Raw genomic sequence first — 16656 nt, forward strand, 5'->3', positions numbered from 1 at the left:
GTAAATAATTAAGTTTTTCAAAGTTTAGCTAGTAATGATACCTTTTAACTTATGATACTATATAACACTATAATTGATACTTTAAAAAACACATAGATGTCAATGCAGAACTGTTTTAAACTTAATTATTAGTTTTTTTTTTTCATAAAAACGGCAGTTAATACTTCATTAAACTGATCTACTTCACGGTAAATAGTTTAAAACTACTTATGTGCAGTTATCAATAAAATTTCGTTTACTATCCGACAAAATATAGATCATTTGCATTATTAAACAATCGAGTGGTTTGTGTAAATTTAAACTTTAAAAACAATTCATAATGATTTAAAATAATCTGAATGTTTTAAAAGATTTCTATTAGAATATACGTAATGATATACATAACATAATGGTCCAGTTTGACAAAACAATATATTAACAATTTTAGTTCGCTTACAATTTTAATGAAGCGCAAATGATAGTTTGAAGAAAGAATAAAGTGTTAGTTATTTTAAATCAAGCGTATATAAACAAACTTATAAAGACTCATACTTTACGAAAATAGCTTAGTTATTTGAATAACATTGTTGTTGGTAAGTATCACATAGTTACAAAAGAATAGTCTACTTTGCAACTCAACCCAGAATAACCAACTATTTGCAGATGAAATTGTATTTCATCAAAAGTTTATAGTGTTTGTGTTGCCGACACATTTAAATGATCTTGTGCAAACAGTTATGTAAGTTACAGCTTAAGTCATGTATTATTTTGTTTCAAAATGTTTTAAGGAAAATATCAGTATAAATACGTCAATAATGCAACTATTAATGCAATGTCAATTTCATCTTTAAGAATTACAGTGATTTCAGTACATTAGGAAAGTTTTTATGTTGTCTATTAAAAACTTTGGTTTAGAAAGGCTATTTTTATTAAACCGTTTTCTCATTTGATTAACCATTTTCGTATAGTTTCAAGTGTTAATTTCTTGTTAGTTTGTGTATACACAATTTTGAACTTTTTACGTACTGTTGCAATTGACCAAGGCTTTAAAAAGCATTGATATATATTTATATATAAAAAAAAAAGATTTTTGAAAGCTTTGAATTAAATCGTGAAATAAAAATAAATTGTACATTCTATGACATGCACAAATAAAGAGGTCAAATGATGATTTTTAATTATTTGTCGTTAAAAACGAAACATAGACCATTTTCACAGCTAATAAACTGAAGATTACAAAAAAGTTAGTACAGGTCTAAGTTGCTTAGTCTTTAAAACCTTTTTTGTACACTGAGACTATACCAAGACTACGTTTGTAAGCGTTTTTTATAATATCAATAAAGCATTAGGGAAGTACATTGTTTTAAACAAATTTGGTAGCAAAATGTTTCAAGTTATTATCAGTAATTTAAAACTATAGAAGCTCAGGTTTTTCATTTCTGACATTTAACAGGTTTTACACATACAAGAGATTTAAACTATTTGTTTTACTATTATTCAAGAAATTCTCAAAAGTATAAACGGGTTTTTAAGCTCATAAATTTTGCAAAAGTATTACTTTTCTATACTTTAATTATAATTACTACTTTATAAACTTATAAGACAAATTTTGACAAAACAAGATTAAAAGGTTTTATTTTAAATGCGCTAGCGACAACTAAACAAAAATAAATTGACTTTTATTCAAAAACAAATGAAAGACTCATATTTTGAAAAGCCAATTTTATAACTCAGCTTACACCCTAGTTAAGAAAATTTAATTTACTACTTTTTAAATGAGCGTTTGTGTGTATGTACATAGTAAACTAATTAGATACTTGCTAGTTGAATGGTAATCAAAAGACATCCGTTAAAATGTTTATAAGCCTAACTTTCTTCTACTTTGCATCAGTCTTAATAAGTTTGCATGTGTAAATAATTCTACAGTTCTATTAGCCATAAAATTCAGACGATAAAGTCTTACTTATTTTCAAAAATATAATTTTTTTAATGGAATAAAGTCGAGTAAAAGTCGTTTGTTAAAAATGAATTCGACGTAGAGACGGTCAAATTAATTTATAACATGTTTTGCTGTACATAGACAGAAGAAAGACCTAAAAATTGCGTTACTTGCTAGACAGCGTACAGCCAATTTTGTAGACCGATATGAAAACTTGTATTTATAAAAAAAAACATACACGTTTTTTTTTTTTTATTTACACGTTTATTAATAAGCTTTCACTCGCTGAAAACTTAGGTAGATAAGCATCTAAATGTGAATTAAACAGAAAAAAAGCTCAAGTTAAACAGCCTTCTTTTTTGAGCTTTACATGAGAAACCTAACAAACTTATATAAGCCGAAGAAACATTAAATTTTTTGTAAAAAACGAAGACCTTATTGTTAAAAAAATGTGAACAAACAAGGTAGACACTACTTATGACATAAGTAAACTTTAATATTTAACAAGATGCGTACTTTGGGATTCAGCAAACTGCGTACATTTTAGTCAAAACGCTCTTCTAGAAAGTACGGCACGCGAGCAAATACTTAAAGAAAAACTTGCCAATGACTTATACCAAACCAAGTTCTGAATTTTAGTAAAATGATGTTTACTTGATTTAATTCTACAAAACAACTAGGTATACCACCTTCTTTAGTGTAACAAGCCCAAACAACGAAACAGTTTTTAAAATCAACTACACTTATCAAAAAACATTTTAATTACACGTTTATTAATAAGCTTTCACTTGCTGAAAACTTAGGTAGATAAGCATCTAAATGTGAATTAAACAGAAAAAAAGCTCAAGTTAAACAGCCTACTTTTTGAGCTTTACATGAGAAACCTAACAAACTTATATAAGCCGAAGAAACATTTAATTTTTTGTAAAAAACGAAGACCTTATTGTTAAAAAAATGTGAACAAACAAGGTAGACACTACTTATGACATAAGGAAACTTTCAACCTACTTTAAACTTCTTAATTTAATTAAATTACTTTTACATTACTTTTAGTAACTTTAGGTTCTTTTATAAATAAACCTTTAAAACGAAGAATTAAACTTCATCATTTAAACAAAGAAATGTCTATTTGCAGTAAGATGTAATTTTATTCACAAAACCATTAAAAAAAACAACAATAAAAATTGAAGAAGCATCCATCACCCTTCGTCTGCTGAATTTCATTGTCATCAGTTCCTGTTTAATACGTTGGTTATAATACTTTTTATGTTATGAAATTTAAAAAAGTATAAACAAATATGTAATAAATAACTATGCATAACAAATAACTGTATAGAAAAATTATTTTAAATTGTGTCTTAATTTTTTTAAAAATATTTTTAAATTACAACTGGTCGAAGTTATAATTAATAGAAACAAAATTTTTCAAAGTATAGGTTTTACTACTAAACAATTTTAAATACAACTTTTTGAAAAATTTACAAAAATCATTGTAAAATAAAGTTTCATCAAATAAGACTATCAATTTTAAAACACTATTAAAAAATAAACATAGAATAATGGAAGATACTAGTGGTAATATTGAATTTAATTAAAAGCAACTAATTTTCTTAGAAAATAAATCAAGACCGAAAAGTGTCAACACTTAAAGTTAAACTATATTTCAACAAGCTTTAAACTATCTTAGTCTTTGGCTACTATAAAATGAAAAAGTTACTAAGCGATTTTATAACAAGTTATTTAATTTACAAAATGTTTACATAAACTACAACAACGAGCAAAACGTTTCAACTTAAAATTAAGTTTTATCTATACCAAAGTTTTAAGTTCAACCTTTTACCATTATAAAAGCTACAAAAAACTATAGTCATAAGCAAAATCATTTCATAAGTAAAACTATTAAATTACTTAAAGTTCTTAAACTTTTTTTCTACAGGAAAAAAACTATTACTCAAAGTTGATGAAAACAATGATAAAAAGCAAAATTATTTCAAAAGTAAAACTATTAAATTACTAAAGTTTCTTAAACTTTTTTTTACAGGAAAAAATAAACTATTACTCAGGGTTGCCAATCGTTTATTGAAGAGTTTTACAAGTGTTTGAAAGTACAAATTTTTGAGTCAACCTTTAGTATAAAATTAAATTTAAGCTCTTAAATGGAACAAAAGTATAAAAAGATACTATTGTGTGTGTTTTATACTTAAAAAAATATCCAAAATAAGAAAAAGTATTTGTGTATGATAGATTTTTTGTATTTAGTCCAGATTTATTATTTTAAATGTAAACTTGTTTAAAGTTCTAGGTTTTTCTAAAAATTTCTCAAATTCCAGTTTTATATTTGCCTGGATAGTCAAATTCCAGGTTTTAAGAGTTTTTTTGGCAACGCTAATTAATGTCTTGGAAACTAATTCTAATAAAAACAAAATAAAAAACAAGATTAATTTAACTTGCAAGATAATACATTAACAATTTGTTGGTAAAAAAACTTTTAGGCCATATTACAATTCTATTTTAAACTCTTGGTTTTATTTTTTTAATTATGATGTACCTATTACAAAATAAATTTCAACCTGTTAAATATAACTAATTTGCTGGGTGTTTATTAAAATACAGAATTTGAAGAGATTTTACTGCAACAAAGTACTTTTATATATAAATACTCAATCAAAAAAAAAAATTAAACAATAAACAATAAACCTTTTGCAAACAAATACTAAATCAAAATTAAGTGATTGTTATGATTAAAAATTACTTTTTATTCTTTTATACTAACTTTGGTAGCCTTGGGGCACTTCGGACCTCAACACCTTTTCTATGGAAAGTTGCTAAAAGTTCCTGGTAACCGCAACCGGAAGTTTTTTATTCCAGGAGCTGGTTTCTTTCATCAATTGAGGACATCAGCTTCAGTGGTTGGGATTTCTCACCTATGATGTCATATTAAGTAATTTCATTTCCAACTATTTAGTAAAAAGTTTTTGTTCAATTTTTAAATAAAACCTTAGATTATTAATTAGCTATGCTACTAATTTTAGAAAACTATACAAAAAACCTTTTTTTTTCACTAATAACTAAGAATAAAATAGATCTATTTAGCACAGTAATTAAATACAGCTTTTTTTATAATTAATCATCTGGCTGCAACAGTTTAGCTTTGGACTATGGAGCATACTATTATGTTATGTCCTTTTAAGAAAACCTAATCTATTTAAATAAGTAATTATAGTCTGATAAAGTAGTGCAGTATCACCATGTACCAACGATTATTAATATAGTTTAGCCTACCCACCATATCCAAATATATTATTTTTAAATATTAAGTGTTTTACCCAACTCAAAATATTTTATTGTAAAATCTTTCCTTGTAACTAACTAATATAAATTAAAAAAATAAAATTGTGACACATTAAAAAAAATTTAGATCATAAACGCCCTTATGTATAAGTGTTAGTTTTTTTTATTTGATTATTGTTTTGTTAAAAAAACATACTGAACTTTGGAAACTTGTCTTCAAATTTTTTACTATGTTTTCAATCCTAATGTTCAACATCAAGTTGTTTTTAGATGTAGAGAACTTTAATAATTGAACTAAAAAACCTTTAGTATCTTAAGTTATATGTTTACAAAAAAAAATTAAACTTTCCATTGTTAACCCTATTAATTCTTAATATATTTTTGATTGAATCTTTTATACATTGTTCAAGAAACATTTATTGAATATCTAAGGTCTCTAGCACAGAGTTTTTAAAATAGAAGATAAATTGTTGGTGGGCTTTAAAGGGCATAGGGGGGTTAACCACTTTTTTGTTTAGTTACAATTTATTTACAATTTGCTTTTTACAAATTTTAAAAAATCAGGTCAAGTCCGAGACTACAATAGGTTCCTCGTGAAGGCAGGGTTGCCACTCTTTTTTTTTTTCAATTTTCCAGGTTTTCCTAATTTCTTACAGGTTGTTAAAAGTACACATTTCTTAGTTTTAATTGATGAGTTTTAATGTGCCAACCCTGTGAGAAGCTAAAAAGGGATAAAAAAGACCTCCTTAAATCTTCACTACAATTCACTTAAAATCTACCTCCTCTTAAGTTTTCTGAGGTAATTACCTTAAATTAAACTTTTAAGAAATGTTTCTTGCAAAATTTAGAAAATTTTGTCGATCAAAATTTAAGAAAATAAAAAAATTATATCTGCCCTTTACAAACATTTGTCTGTCAAAAAACTTTCAGAAACAATTTTAGCTCACAAAATAGACTAGGCTTGTTTTAAATTACACAAAATGTATTGGGATTTAATTTAGCTTCGACCTAAGGGATATAAGTAAAATTATTTCACTATTTGGTGTAAAAATTATTTAAAACGATCAAATATAGTTTATCTCTTAATCACACAAACTATATAGCAAAATAAATAATAATAAGAAATCTTTAAAACACAATTTTTTTTTAATAATCACTCACATTGTAAACTATTCAAATGCTTTAGAAATTAAACTGTTATCAAATTATAAAAAATAAAACTCTATCAAAAGAAATGTTAAAACTATTTTAAATTACCAATTACAGTTAAGATTTATATTATAATTAAGTTAGTTAAGATTAATATTTAATTTATTTAACAATTAAATTACAAATCATATAAAACAAAGTGAGAACTTATGTAATAACAAACCTTGAAACAAGTGGTGGAAATCAGCTTTTCCTACTGCAGCACTGGTGGGGGATGTTCTGATGAAAGTTATAACATTATAAAAACATGATCAAGATTAATTATAAATAAAAAAAATTTGTAAATTAGTTTGATACAAATCAATCTATCTATCAAGTTGCAATTAAGCAGTACAAATAAAACTAACCATGTCTGGATGGTATGGTGTTGTGGTTTTAAATCAAGTGTCCATCATGATTGTTGAATCATAAATAATTTAACTATGTACTGTACAATAATGTGTAAAAATAAAAAATAAAATTATATGTGATCATATTATTATATTTCATTATTTTATGTTTGTCTTAAAGCTAAGATATAACTTAATACATTCTAAGCGTTCATAACAAAAAATGTATTTTGGGTTAAATATTTACTATAAATTATAATTAGTCCAGTATTGTTGAACACTATTCTAGATTTTAGGGACAAGTTAATCCCAACAGGCTTTTTACAAATTTCATCATAGTTTTATGATTTCTTCCAGTTTTATCTATTAGCAAACTTTCTTGTGTCATTTAACTTAAATACAATTAATACTACTTAAAGTATACTTGACAACAAATTAAATTATTTTGTATTAATATATTTATCAAATGTCACAACTATCTACAACCAAAACTTTATCTGAATTGACTAAGATTCTATGTTGTTACTCAAATTTAAGGGTTAACTTTGGTTTTAATTTGCTAAATCAAGTTTAAAAAGTGGGTCATGAGCTGCAAAGAGGCCATGTGGTGGGATGAGGCAATAAGGGGGTTCTTGGGCCAAACATTGAAATTGGACATTTGTTCAAATTCAATGTTTTCCTGTATTCTGGGTAAAATATACATTACTAAACTACTCAAAATTAAATAGACAGGGTAACACATAAAAACGTAATTGTAGACATAAATAACAATGTGAGCTTTTGTTTTTGCTTTTCCAGAAGCATTAGTTCAGATTCAACATACATCATACTGTAGGTTACCATAAAAAAAAGTAATGTACAGGACTATCTGATCAGGGCTTTGAAGTTTTATTAGTCAAAAAATCTTACTTATGTAAGTATTTTAGAGGTATTTATTGCAAATAAAAAAATTTTTATTATTAAAAATAAAATTTTATAAAACTTTTAATTATATTAGTATAAAAATGACTGAAAAACTTCAGTCTAATCCACAACAATTTTAAAACTATTTTCGTTAATTTTTACTGTTATTTGAATAACTTGTTTTCATTATTTCGTTCTAAATTGAAACGTTCGTTTGTTTTATTCCTTTCCATTTTTTATTACAAAAAAAAAAACTTATTAATGACTAAAACTACTTATTAATGACTAAAACAAACTTAATGTTTTAACTCAAGCTTTAAATTTAAATTTTTATTTTTGCTTTTTAAATAGACAAAAAGATATATTCTTACAACCAAGAGTATATCTAAACTTAACACTTACAGCTGCTAAATTTTATAATTAATAATTCTTAAAGTATTTGAACTTTTATATTAAAATTTCTAATAGGATAAAGAAAATAATTCTTAAAATACAACATATTACTTCTATAATCTCTTCAAGAGCGTAAAACTAGAAAAATATTCATGAAATAAATAAAAAAGACAAACATATGTAATACATAAAAAGTTTTTCAATGCTCATAACATAAGATAAATGATAATACTATTAAGGTGTTATAAATAAAAGTTTTTTTAACATGTTAAGCTTAACAAAAAGATATAAAATATTATGTTGTCATTTTGAGTTTTAGTCAAAAAGTTTAAGTAATTATCAAAAAAATTAAGTATTTGAACTAAAACTGCAAAAATAAATGTTACAAAATAAAACCAATTAAAGTTTTTTTTATTTCCTTTGTAACATTTAACTTTTTTTCATTTAAAGTGTGTTTAAAAATAAAGAGTTACAAAAATTTGATATTATAATAAAATAGAAATAAATTGAAGAATTTTTTTGTTATATGATTAAAATATGATAGTATAAATTTTGAACTGGTATAAACCAGTACATATTTTACAATGAAATTAAAATATAAGCTTTGTTATAACCGAGTGTTGTATATAAATTTGTAAAAGTATCTTATATAGTTTGGTATGTAAAAAATCAAAATGCACTTAACATTGGTTCAATTTATATAAACGTTTGATATAAAAAATATTCATTAAATAATGTTTTATCAAAAAGCTCATTATTTTATTTCAAACTTCTAAAAACTTAAAGCTTAAATTATTGTCATTTTTAGTAAATAATAATGATGATAATTATAGTTAAAATTTAGGTGTCTGCAGTTTTTTGTAAGTAAAGATTTACTAACAAAAAACCTTTATTTTTATTGTAGCTTTAAGGATTATACTCAAAGTTTTTAATTCTACTAAACTTTTTAAATATTTTATAATACTAAACAAGAAAAAAAATGCTAGTAGCTCTTTGCTATTTGTATTTATAAAGATACAAAAAAAGTTTGATTTTTTAACACAAAAAAACTTAGATTGACAATCAGGTTCTAAATTATAAAATATAAATGTTGGTAAGTTGCATTTATATTTATCAAATAAAATTTCGAAATAAACTTAGTAAGTTTATGTTTGTGTTATGAAGCTATTTTAAATCAAGTTTCTTTTAAATATAAATATTTATGCTAATAAAATTATATTTATTATTTCAAGACTTTATTATGCAAAATAATGTTCGGTCAAAGTCTAAATGCAAAAATAAAATTTAGATTTGCAAAAACTTTAATATTTCAAAAAGTTTTATTTCTAATTTTATATTTTACAGCAGATACACTTGGTTTTTCACTTAAAAATTTAGTCATTTTATGTGTAGTTTTAAAAAATGTTCATTAATTCAAATGTTATTCAGAAGATGTTTCCGCATAAAGCAATATAAGATTTAAAAGAAGTTTTTTTAGTATTGTCATTTGGGGTTACAGAAATAGATTTTGAATATTTTTTTATTATAAATAAAGAAAAAAAGTTTGTTTCAGTATTGCGAGTTTTAAATTTATAAATAAAGTTGAGAAGTTGTGGTCCAATTTTTACTCACAGAAACTTTTGACAAAATTGCCTATATCAATAAAATCAATTTAACTTTGTAGCTCTTAAACTTTGAATTTTAAAACGAATAAAGTTGTTGATAAAAGGAATAATCAAATTCAATTACCTTTATTTGCGATTCCTTATGCTAAACATTATAATTTATTGACATAAACTTAGCTCAAAACTATATGGTAAACTATTTCTTGTAAAATACCTATTAAAAAGTTTAAAAAATTTTAAATTTCAAAGTAGTTTTTGAATTTAGTTTGTCTTAGTTGTTATTTGTGTAATTCTGAATTATAAATGTTATTTGCTCAGTAAACCATAAAAACTTGTCCATTCTTGCATAAAAAAAATTCATTTCTAGCAAGACAACCACTACCTCTAAGGTAAGTAGAATATATATAGTAAAACTCCTGGTTTAATGCTTAATGTTTAATATAAGTGAAAAAAATCTATATAAACCAGTAATAGATAGTGGTCTGGGTCATTTTAGCCACAGCCTACCGCAGGAAGCATGTTATTCCAAAATAGACATTTTATATGTTTAATTTTGTTGTGAACGATTATTTTTTAATGTTACTTCTTTAAGAAATTAATTTTATAATTTAAGGAGTTATTACTCATTTCAACTTTAAAATTCTCAAAGTAAAAATAAAACACTCAAAGTAAATTATAAGCATAAAGTGTTTTATTTTTACATCGTCCTTAATAGTTGTTAGTGTTTGAAACTGTTCTTTATACAATATGTAAATTCATTGTCATGCCTAGTTTTATATAGAGTAGCCCTAAGTAGTATTCAATGTTAGTATTAGTACAAATTAGGTTTAATTTGAAACGGGTTTTAGTTTTGTTGTGTACCTAAGTATGACCTTGGAAAGTAATAAATTTATTAAATTTTCTTAGTTTAATTCTAATAATAAACAATTCTATTGTATAGTTTTTTCATGTTGTGTAAAAATGTTAATTTTAATTTATTTATGCTTAACAAACCTAAATAAATATTTTAATTCATACAATAAGACTTTTTAACTATTAAACGGAACATATCCAGAAAATTTAAGGTTTGTTTATCAAATATTTAAGTGAAAGAAGAATTTCTAAAGGTTTATTTAAAATTCAAATACCACAATAAAAATTTCGAAAAATTTTCTACAAAACTGACTACATGTCAAAAATTATATATATTTTTATTCATAATAAAGCAGCTTACAGTATACAACTATAGATTTTAGGCAAGAGTTTATGTTATATGTTCTAAAATTAAATGTTGGACTTCTTTGTAGTATTAATTAACTCACTAAAAACTTTGAATTTTAAAACGACCAAAGTCGTTGATGAAAGGAATAATCAAATTTAATCACCTTGCTTCCTTATGCTAAACATTATAATTTATTGACATAAACTTAGCTCGAAACTATATGGCAAACTATTTCTTGTACAATACCTATTGAAAAGTTTAAGATTTTTTAAGTTTTAAAGTTGATGTTGAATTTAGTTTTTCTTAGTTGTTATTTGTGTAATTCTAAATTATTAATGTTATGTGCTCAGTGAACCTTAAAAACTTGTCCATTCTTGCATAAAAAAAACTTTATTTCCAGCAAGTCAACCAATACCTCTAAGGTAAGGAGAATATAAACAGTCAAATTCTTGATTTAATGTTGAATGTTGAATGTAAGTGAAAAAAATCTATATAAACCAGTAATAGATAGTGGTCTGGGTCATTTTAGCTACAGCCTGCTGCAGGAAGCATGTTATTTCAAAATACACATTTATATTATTTGATTTGGTTGTGTACAATTTTTTTAATGTTTCTTCATTAAGAAATTAATTTTATAATTTAAGCAGTTATCACTTATTTCAACTTTAAAATTCTTAGTGTAAAAACAAAAACACTCAAAGTAAATTATGAGCATAAAGTGTTTTATTTTTACATGGTCCTTAATAGTTATTAGTGTTTGAAACTGTTCTTGAATACAATATGTAAAATCATTATGATGTCTAGTTTTATTTAGAGTAGTTCTAAGTACTACATAATATTAATATTAGTGTAGTTTAGATTATAACTAACTATGGTTTTAAGTGTGGTTGTATACCTAAGTATGACCTTGCAAGGTTATAAAATTTAGTATTTAAGGAGTTTTACTATATATTTTTTTTATAATTTATTTGACTAGTTTGTATGTATTATATTAATTTTTTTTAAGCTAACACACAATTAGTGTAAATCTACATGTAACATAACCTTTGTACTTACTACCTTCATAATATTTATAATATATTATAATACTATGATTTAGCTTGCTGATGTTCAAAAAAAAAATTATAACAGTGATAGGCAATACTTTGCGGGTAGGGAAACTACTAGAAGAAATCTTTCGCATATTGGATTGTTAAAAAAAGCTACAGGTCACTTAATTTTGTATATTTTAACACAAAACTTGTAGAAACTCATTAAAAGCAAGTTTGTAACGGATAAACAGTAAAATAAGTGCCAGTGTGTAATAAAAATTAAACTTTAAGTACATGTCTAAGTGTTTTCATTATCTAAAGCTCAAAATTAATAAAAGCACACGAGATACTTTAACGATAAAAATCTTTGCCACATGAAAAGTTTTTGTAAAAGCCATACGTCGCCCAACCGGAATTTATAATCTAACTTTAGTAAAGATGTTTAAAACAAATAGGCTTAGCAATAAAACTAGAAACTGCTGTTTTATCCAAGTTTACACTCATATACTAGTTAATTGGTATGTATAAAATTAGTATACTATATAAATTTGCAGATAAAACTGAAATAGTTGTGCTGACTAGGTAAACATAAAAGCGGTTAAAAACAATTTAAAGCGTTTAATGCAAAAATGAAATGTTAAATTGATACGTAAACTTTTATAATAGAGTTCTCTTAATATTTGATCTTAAAATATATCACTATTTTTTACTGAAAGTATAGTTACTTTTTGGATTTCTATTATATATCTAACCACATCATTCTAAAAAACATCTCTTGAAAGTTCGTTCAATATTTCAGTTTAAGTTTTGTTTTTAGTTTTAATACTAAACTAAATTACATATATTTTAATTATTTTATTTAATTAACATCAAATGGTTCAATTATCTTTACATTACTGATAAAAACATATAGCAGTTTAATTACTAATGACATTAAAAAAAGTATCCAATAATTAACATATACACTAAATATAGTTTAATAAAAGTGTTTTAATACATACTAATATTGATATTTACATCTGAAATTGTACATCTAAACACAATATAAACTTGTTATTTGCTTTTATTAATTTACACTTTAACATGTTATCCTAGCTTGAGCTTGTTTTTAAAAATGTTCTTAGCCGCTTTAGTAAAACACTTTGTACTTTTATGATTTCTTCACAAAACATTAACCGAATTCAGTTTATGTTAAAAAAAATCATAGTAAGTAGTTGGCTTCATTTTAAATAATGTTTGAAAAATTTATTAAACATTTTAAATCGTTTCAAAACTAGAAAATAAATCAAAAGTTATATTATGTACCTTTGTCTTTAGATGTAAGAAGAGTGTCCTGTATAGTTTTAGTGTTAACCAAATAATATGAAAATAAAGCTTTTTTTACATTATTATAAAAGAATATTGATTATAGCTAACATTTGGTAAACTATTGTGTTGCATACTTGACTTTGACTCTTGTTTTAAAAACTTAATTAAAGCAAAACAACCACAGTTGATTTAATTTTCAGTTATCAACAGTGCTAGTTTAAACTTATCAATTTTTATGTTTGCTTTAAAAGTTTTAAGTAGTGTTTATAAATTATTTAATCTTCTAAAGCTAATAACATAACCAATTTATATCGCAAGAAAAAGCCATATTAAGATAATATGGTATAAATATGAACTAACCAAAGTACATAATAAGAGAACATATTTTGATATTACCAAAAGACTTTTTCTGGCAGGATTGTATAATATAAACCAGAATGTACAAGTTCATAGTTTTAAAAAAAATGTAGAGATGGTATAATGCACTGTATATAAATTAATTCAATTTATTTTATTTATTCAAACATATGCTTTAATGTTTGATACGTCAAACATTAAATTAAGTTATCTTTTAATTTATGACGAAAACTTGTTATTTTTATTAATGAATCGATAACCGAAACGTTTTTCTTACTCCAAATCCAAGCTTTTGAAAATTTTTGGTCGTATAAAAAATATAAGATTTTTGATATAATGTAAACTGATTCTTTAAAAAAAATGAAAGTTTAATTTCAACACAGTCAAGGGAAAATACATTAAGTTTATTATTACTTAAAACAACTTTGTGGTAAAACAAAATGTTACAAAGTTAAAATTTTAAAATTAACATACAAACATTAGCTTAAAATATAAGTTGATGTCAAAGTTAAAAGCTATAACAAAACTCATACATACACATATTTTATCAAAAATTAGATATTACTTTAACAAAACAAAAACTTATTTGAAACTTATAGTATACCTTAAACTTATTGTAAGATGTGTTCTGATTTACATCAGTCTAAAATACCCCAAACATGCATTCAAGTCAGTGTAGAAAGAATAATTACTTTTTATTCATTTTTTTATAGAAAGTTTTTACTTTTTTGAAATTGATACTTAACTAATAACTTAAGATGTTAATAGTTCTTGTTCCTATTGTATTTTAGACAGTTTTTCTTAAGTGTTCTAGCAACGCTATTAATATGTTCGGTACTTCAGAAATGTTTAACTTGTTTAATTTCAACAATTTAATAATGCTTTGCTCAACATAAAAAGATATATTCCAAACTATAGCTTTTATAAAGTTCGTTGCGTTTTTACTTGATAAGGAAAAAGCACAATTTAATTTTCTTTTCTAGATTTATTATTATTTTTTAATTTTCAGTTTAAGTTACATTACAAAAGGACTTTTAATTCTCCTAATAACTCAATATTACCTATAAGATAATTGGAAAACTACTAACGTTTGGTTATAGAATTCATTTAAATATTAACTTGTTCTAAACAACTGAAAATTATTTATTTGCAAAAAATATACAAAAACACACTATGCTAAATAAATAACCTATAATGTTGGTATAAAAACAATAATAAATTACAACTTTTCTAATACACATTATGTTTTAAATCTTCTAAGGCTATGACACCAATTAGCAATGGCAGCGCATATTGTTCTCATTCATTAACTTTTTTCCGGTTTTATAAATTTTAAGCTGGTTTATATCAGCTCCAAATTAAAGATTCAAAACTCAAGTTGCATTTTCTGTTCCTTAAGAAATTTCTTATTTTTGTTTTTATTTGATAAAACATTTCTTTTTTTAAACAACCGCTCCGTCATTACAAACTTCAAAAGTATTAAACTTTTTACAATTTTTTGTTGAAAAATGTTGTGTACACAAATTGCGCTATAAAATTGAAAAAAATATTCTTGGATTAATACTCAGCAAAATCAGTTCACTTTTATTTTAAATGAAAACCTAATCTAGTATATAAATGATAAATTTTTTATATAGTATTGCACTTGTATTGTTTAATTTCAAACTTTATATAGTTTAAATAAGACCAGCACGAATCTGTTTAAATATATAAATTATGCCAGTTATCTCCAATCCTATATAAAGATAATAAGGGAAGGCTTTAAATATTCAACTTACACTTAAAGCTTGTATATATTTTGTCCTGATTATTTTTATGTTAAAAAGTTATGTACTTAATTTTAGTAAGTTTCAAAAATAAAAATATTTTTTTTTTCAAAATATATTGAAGTTTTTTTGTAAGATATAGAAAAAAACTATATATATTTATTCTTTTTGACTGTAGAAAGGTTTTTTTGTTGAAAGTCTTTTCAATTTTTAAAAAACTTTTGGACTCATAGAAACTAGCTAAATAAAAATTATACAGTTATAACTGTTTAGTAATTAACAGGATTCAAAATTGTCTATATAATAAGTTTACAAACAAAACTATCAAACTTTAACTGCTGAAACCAGGTCTTAAAGGTAAAAACTAATTATACTTTAATATTAGTACTTTTTGAGCAATATTTAATTCAAGACTTCTAAAAATAACAAAACTACTATCGAGATTTAATACAAGGTGATTAAAACAAACTTATAGATCTAAGACATATCTTTTAATTTTAAGTTTGTTTAAAAGTAAAGTTTAACTTAGCATTCAGCTTTTATGTACTAACTAAAATATAAAAAAAAAATAATGAACACTATAAAATAAAATAACAAGATACTTTTAACTTAGTTTTAATTTAGTTGTTTCTAATAAAAGTACAGAGTAGAGAACTTTGAGTTTATATAAAAAGTAAAACTTTTTTATTTAGATTTTTATTTACCAAAAAATTAAAATTTGTATATTTGGTGATGTTGTTGAACTAAATAATATAATATAGTATTATATATATAATAAAAAAAGTGGCAGCATTTAATATTTATTTAGCATGAAAATAAACAAATCACAACTAGTAAATAATCACAAAGTTGAGGAAACTCCTATACATATTTACATGGAAAAAATTATTCTCAATTATCTACTAATCAAAATACTTAGTTAGCTGTGTTTAAAAATATGAAGCCGTTATTCTTTATAAATCAGAACTGATGAAAAAAAAGGAAGCATTAAATAAAACAGTAAATAAATTTAATTGTTTTTTAAATTATACTATTATTAGTTTATTTCTTATAAAGCTGCTAAATTTTAAATATGCATTTATTTAAGCACAAGAAAACAAAAATCCAAAACAAAAGTTAGTTGGGGTAGTTTAAAAAAATTAACATAAATTACTATGTGATAAAAAAAAAGGTAACTCAACATTAAACTATAAAAGTTGAACTAACTGTAATATAGGAAACAATAGAATTTATTTTAAATTTATTGTTATTACAACAGTATCTCAGATTACTTTTGTATTCAAAAGCAAGATATTTAATATAACAAACTTATTAGGCTTTGTTTGCTACATTTGGAACTGTACATT

This window comes from Thalia democratica, chromosome 2, assembly GCF_965202585.1.
Source record: "Thalia democratica chromosome 2, ktThaDemo2.hap1.1, whole genome shotgun sequence".
NCBI lineage: Eukaryota > Metazoa > Chordata > Thaliacea > Salpida > Salpidae > Thalia > Thalia democratica.